Genomic DNA, 6219 nt, shown 5'->3' with positions numbered 1-6219 from the left:
GAGCTTCTGTCAAGTTCAGCCGGAAGTTGAGGAGGTCGCTTACCTATCGGGCTGAAACGAGAAGCCGACCGAATATAGCAAGGACTGTGTGTTCTGGTCTGAAGTGTGTTGTTCAAAGATGGGCGAGTCGATGGGAGATCCAAGAATGCGACACTTTGTCGAACAAGAGACCCAGAAACAACGATTCCAGCAACTTGTTCATGGCTTGACAGACAAATGTTTTGAAATGTGTGTTGACAAACCCGGACAGAAACTGGACTCCAGAACAGAAACATGTATGGTTAACTGTGTTGAGAGGTTCATAGATACAACTAACTATGTTGTAAACAGACTTGAAAACACAAGGAGCTCAACGGGAGATTAGAACTGATGATTATACGGGGATGTGACGAATTTGGTGGTCGTATCTGTCTGATAATGTCAACTTACATGCTGCATCGGACAGTAATTTAGAGAGACATATGGTCTCTGTCTACAAATAGACAATCTACCAATTATGCAAGATGGTCATAATCTGAAATGAACCTGTCTGTAAACACCATATCTTGTTCATAATCTTTTGTCATAGAATAAAACCTTATGAGTGTATGACTTTGTTGTTTGTATCCTTATGTTTTAGATATAGGCCTAGGACAAATGTTAAATTAAGCTCTGTAGCATGATGCAGTTTCTCATGTCTGGCATGTCAGAGGCTGAATTTTTCCAATATTTATAAATAATTTGAGAAGTTCCAAATCAGAATGACCGAATGTCTGTATACATGGTATAATTTTATGAATATGTAGCTGTTGACTAGTATTTGCTTTGTGAATTTTCTGCAGGCCTCAATGTTTAATTTTTTAACCAGTAGCCATATGGCTACCAGTATTTTTTATCATGTAGCCAGTGGTAAAATCAACAAGACAAGCCCAAATGTAAAGTAGCTAAATAGTTTTGAAATTATCTTTTATCAAATAACTATTATAATATGTACAAGATGACAGACTAGACTAGATGACATAGGTATATCCTTGCTTATCCAGTGAGCATTGTCAACTAAAATAAAATGGTAATTACATTATAATTATGTATTTCTGACATTGTCGACTTAAGGAGGAATTATTCGCGAGTATGGTTATTATTAGCAGACATGTTTTCGACGATCTGCTGTTCTTTTCATTGGCATGCAGAAGACAACAATCTGTCATTAACAGATTTCTATATAGGTCTTCGACAATGTGTTTAGATCATAACTGAATATATTCAAAGTGATAAGACATTAAAAGCCAAAACCGTTCTTGTAAATGGTGTTACCATTTCATTATGCAATCAATATTTTTCCAGGTTCACTCTTTTGTTAAATTAGCAACAATAAAATAATTTAGTTCCCGCAAAAGGCGCTCAGCAACATGAAGAAATACCTCCATTTTTTTAAATTTCGTATGAAAACTCGTTCGTTGAAGACTGTCATATGAGACACCGCTAGACAGCTTGTTTTTTCATCAACACGGTTGTAACATCACCTTCAGTCTTTTCGTATCTGTAACAATACTAACATGGAATTTTATTGGATAAAAATTGGTTTCTAATGTCTACGTATGAAGCAATGGAATTTAGTCGCCACAAGATATTTTTCAAGGTAGCCATTTGACGACCTCTGCATTTTTAGTCAGAAAACAAATTGAAATTTTGGTCGCATGGGCGACTGTTTTAGTCACAACTTTGAGGCCTGATCTGGCGTTGAACATTAGTTTCTTGTAATATTAACTATTCACAATGTCCAGATCAAAGGTTGTTTCACACACTCAACAATGTATGCAATGTTATTTTTGTTGGATTAACAGAAATAGCCACACCTTTATATTTTCTCTTTATTGATGTTTGAGCTGAGGCAGGCAGCTTCCTGACACATCCATGATGCTGCTTAGCATCACAAGATAGATAATATAGTAGACAGATGCTGCAATCAAGTTGGCATATCAGCCACTGAAAACATTTAGTGTTAGGAATATTTTGGGGGGTTTTGCCTGACTTTGACAGCTGTTGCACTTATGTACAAATGGGCGCCATCCCTCCATTACATTATGTGTTCGAAGCAGAACTCGTAAACCATGCAATATTTCTTCATGAAGTGTATACAAATCAGGCATGGACTGAACTTGAGCCTTTTGTTATTCCAAAAGTTTTGTATTTTCTATCTCTTGCATTTTCAGTGCAGCAAGTTGGATTTAATTGAGGGTAATGTTTGTGTCCGGAGCATAACTTATTATCTGTACAATATTTCTTTCTGAAATAAGGTATGCCCGTCAGTCAGCCTCGGTAGTCTGTGGGATAGGGTGGATGTCTGGAGAGCGGAAAGTTGATGGTTCGATCCCAGCCATGTCATCCAAAAGATGTGAAAAGATGGTACTTGTTAGGCGAACAAAAATAAGTCTTGGTTCTCAGGCACCGCCTGCATCATCATTAAGTGTGCTGCACATTTTGTTTTTATTTCCTTTTAAAAACATAAATAAAACAAGAGGCCCAAAGGGTCTGTATCGCTCACCTGGATATTTACACAATCATGACAAATATACGTTTGCATTGTGCATGTACATAATGCTGCAAATATTTCGTAATTTTGACTCGGACAGCATTTAAAATGGGTGCATGGCAAATCGGACTGCATGTACGTGTATTTCTCTTGATACAAATGTAGCATAAAAATCTGAACCGTTTCCATGTTATGATCCAGGATAAATCATGGTACCTAGGGATGCTTCCATCCAAATATGGTTGATATCTATCTCTTTGTTCGAGAGAAGAAGTCGTTTAAAGCAATGTAGCCAAATTACCCCTATTTGGCCCTGCCCCTAAGCCCCTAAAGGGGTTAGCCCCACCATTTGTACAATTTTTAATCTTCACCATCGGAGAATGCTTCCAACCAAATATGGTTGATATCTATCTCTTAGTTCCAGAGAAGTATTTTATAGCAATATAGCCAAATGATGATTTCAGTTGGTTATTTCTGGATAAAAATGTAAGTTTGAGTCCCTAGATGACACCCATAATTCAAAGGTTTAGTGGAAAGTAAACCCTCCACATGCCTGGATAACAGCCTCCACGCTGAGTTTCATCCTTCCAGTCAGAATTTGTGCATACTGAAGGGGCAATTGCAGCCATTCCGGATGCAAAGCTGTTTCCAATTCATGCAGGTTCTATACAGGAGGCTTCAGTGCCTGAAAACAGCTCCAAAGGATGTCCTAGTGGATTCAGATCGAGGAGGTTGTCACAGCTCAGGAACGATGGGATTTGGCGTTATCATCCATGAACTAAGGCCTTGTGGCGAGTGGGTGGTTGTCAAAATGAGTGACAACTGGTTCAAGGACATATTTACTGATTCCGTGTGAGGTTGCTTTGTGTGGTGACCAGGTACGGCTTGCAATCATGTGAGATACAAATCCAAAACATTACCAAGTCATACTAATGGAAACAATGCCCTGTCGTTACACTGTGACATCACATATCCTGTGGATTCTTTACCCCACTGATATCCTCTATTGTTCCATGTTCACAGGGAATGAATTTACATTTAAATGCCCACATTTTAGGCCTGAACATAATGCATTTTGTAGAATGCTGCATGCACATGCCACAAGTATTCCGACATCAATGTCAAACATAAACAGTCCCATCCTTACAAAAACACTATTCTCGTCAGTCACTATTGTCATTACAGTTAACATAAATGGTGATGTTATTGTTGTCTCAGTTATACTTTCCAGGTGTATAAAATAATATATCTAAGAGTTAAGTGTAGACCAGAATCTCTTATTTATGTACAGGCATATATGCTGATGCCCATTTCTTCTTTGTTTACTTACAGGGATGTGAAATCTCCGCGGAAACGCGGAAAATCGCGTTTTTTAAAACAGTAGTCCTCGGAAAAAATCATCTTCCGCGGAAAAAAATATTAAATTAAAAAAAAAAACACTCCGAAAAATATGATCGAAAACCGGACAATTTGCGCGGATTGTCCTGTTTTCGATCGGAGCTTTCACAGCATAGGTTTTCGTACATCATACGTTTTCTGTCACGAATACTTGCACTATAACATGGGGCATGGCGTCACACAGAAATTGTAAATACTCAGAGTCAGCTGATGGCTTGTTTTTAAGATAAAGTTGTCTTTTAGCCTGTAAGTGAATGAGATGTTTTACAGTTGTTCATGTGATAAGCGAGAAATTTATGAATGTTTCTTCAGCGTCCAAAACCCCATGTCATGGGGATATATATTGTATTAATGTCTTATGTTTGCAATGGAGTTTTGTTTTTTTCATCAAAAGGTAAGTACAAGGTAAGTTTTTTTTCAATATGCTTCAACATGGGGAAAGGGTCAGACATTGCACACTTGTGACAGTTGTCCTTGTGTCTGGGGGATGGGGGGTTGAAGTTTATGGCAGTATTGCTCCCAGACCTGGCGGGTAGCCAGGTGCGCGAAAGCTATGCCCGATTTTTTTAAAGTACTGATTTAACTTCGAAATTTTACTGCATCTGCCATCTTGTTTATTTTACTTATTGACTTTTGCCATTGACTTATTACATTTCTTGGTGTGAATGTTGTCCAAACTGCATGAAATTGCTTAAAATGCAATCAAATGTTTTAAAAATTTCTGGCAGACCCCCCAGACCCCCCTAGACTTTTCCTCTTTTTTCGGCAAAACCTGCTCACATCCCTGTACTTATATACATATTTTGACAGGGATTTGATTTTTTCGTTTGAGCAGAAACACCACGTTATTAACCATGACTGATAACTTGGTGCCCCGTCATACATATGTATACAAATAATTTAAAATATATGCAGAAGAAATCTTCCCGAGGCAAGAGAGTAAACTGGCTGTAAAAGTCCAGTTTCCACCCTTGCCGAACTAGGCTGGTATTATGGAGTTACATTTTGGCTGGACTAACGAGTCTATGCATAGTCCAATCAAAATCGCGCACTGAAATCGAAATCCGGTTCGTAAACTGTCGTGCAGATTTTGATCGATTGCAGTATTTGCAAAGCATGTGCACCGCCAACTCGTCAGCAGATATAATTCCAAATCTTTTCATGGTTTTAATCACAGTGCTCATGTGATTTGATGCATTTTGCGATGTAAGACCCGTTTTATCACAATATAGATCTTGATTATCGATGAAATCATCCTGACCGGGCGCCACCATGTTGTGTGATGCAAACGCAAGTGATACGAGAGGTGGCATCTGATTGGTCCATAGGAGAGGCTTAGAAGGGTCATAACTGGTAATAGCCACTGGTGGCGCTACGATCGAGCCCAATAATTCCAGCCTAGTTCGGCAAAGGTGGAAACTGGACTTTTAAAGCCAGTTAACTCTCTTGCCCCTGGAAGATGGCAGAAGACAGCAAACAACTTTTTGGAAGATCTTTACTGTGATCTTGATCTTATAAGTAGGGCACTCATGATCTCTTGAGACCTTGGTCCCACCCTACTGTAACAAGTTTCATTAAGGCTATGACATCTAGGATTACCTTGACAGGACCCATCACCAAAGTGTCAAAGAAATTGCTCAATGCTATTACGAGGATATGGAAACGAATATGCCACGCAAAATTATTGGATGATTTGAAATAGATATGGAAAGGTTTGTGTAAAGATGCACGAAAAGTATAAAAGTACTTACATGAAGGAACATATTAAAAGCCCAAAGGGAGACAATGGTACTTACAAGTAGATAATTGCTGGGTACAATTATTACCTGGAACTTCAACAAATACAATCTGATTATGAGCACTTTGCTAACTTGTCTCCAGTGACCTGTGATGTTGCTTTGACAGGACAGATCAGAAGGGATGTTGGGACAGTGTGAAGTACTAAATACAACAATCTCATTAAAATCAGATCTCAGTTCTCGCTGCCGCTAAACAAAGATCTGAGGACATCCCATAACGGGTCACGTCAGACCGACCTTACGCGAACTCTGACCGACCAATGGAATTACTGACAAGAAGTCGACATTAGCCAATCAGAAGGCAGCTTTCTCGTGCTTTACGGCACTTATTTCAAATTGGCAACTACACTTCGAAAAATTTGAAACCTGATCAAAAGAACATTCTTGAATGGCTAATATATGGTCTAGAATGTATAGAATCAGTCGTTAAACCCGTAACTATCATTCGAAATACTCTGTTTTAAAGTTTTCGAGGCTGCATGATTAGAATTCACATTCCGACTGTCACTT

This window comes from Haliotis rufescens, unplaced genomic scaffold (genome assembly GCF_023055435.1).
Source record: "Haliotis rufescens isolate VD_foot unplaced genomic scaffold, xgHalRufe1.0.p SCAF_7, whole genome shotgun sequence".
Taxonomy (NCBI): Eukaryota; Metazoa; Mollusca; class Gastropoda; order Lepetellida; family Haliotidae; genus Haliotis; species Haliotis rufescens.
The sequence above is the reverse complement of the archived record's forward strand: the minus strand, read 5'-3'. Positions refer to the sequence as shown.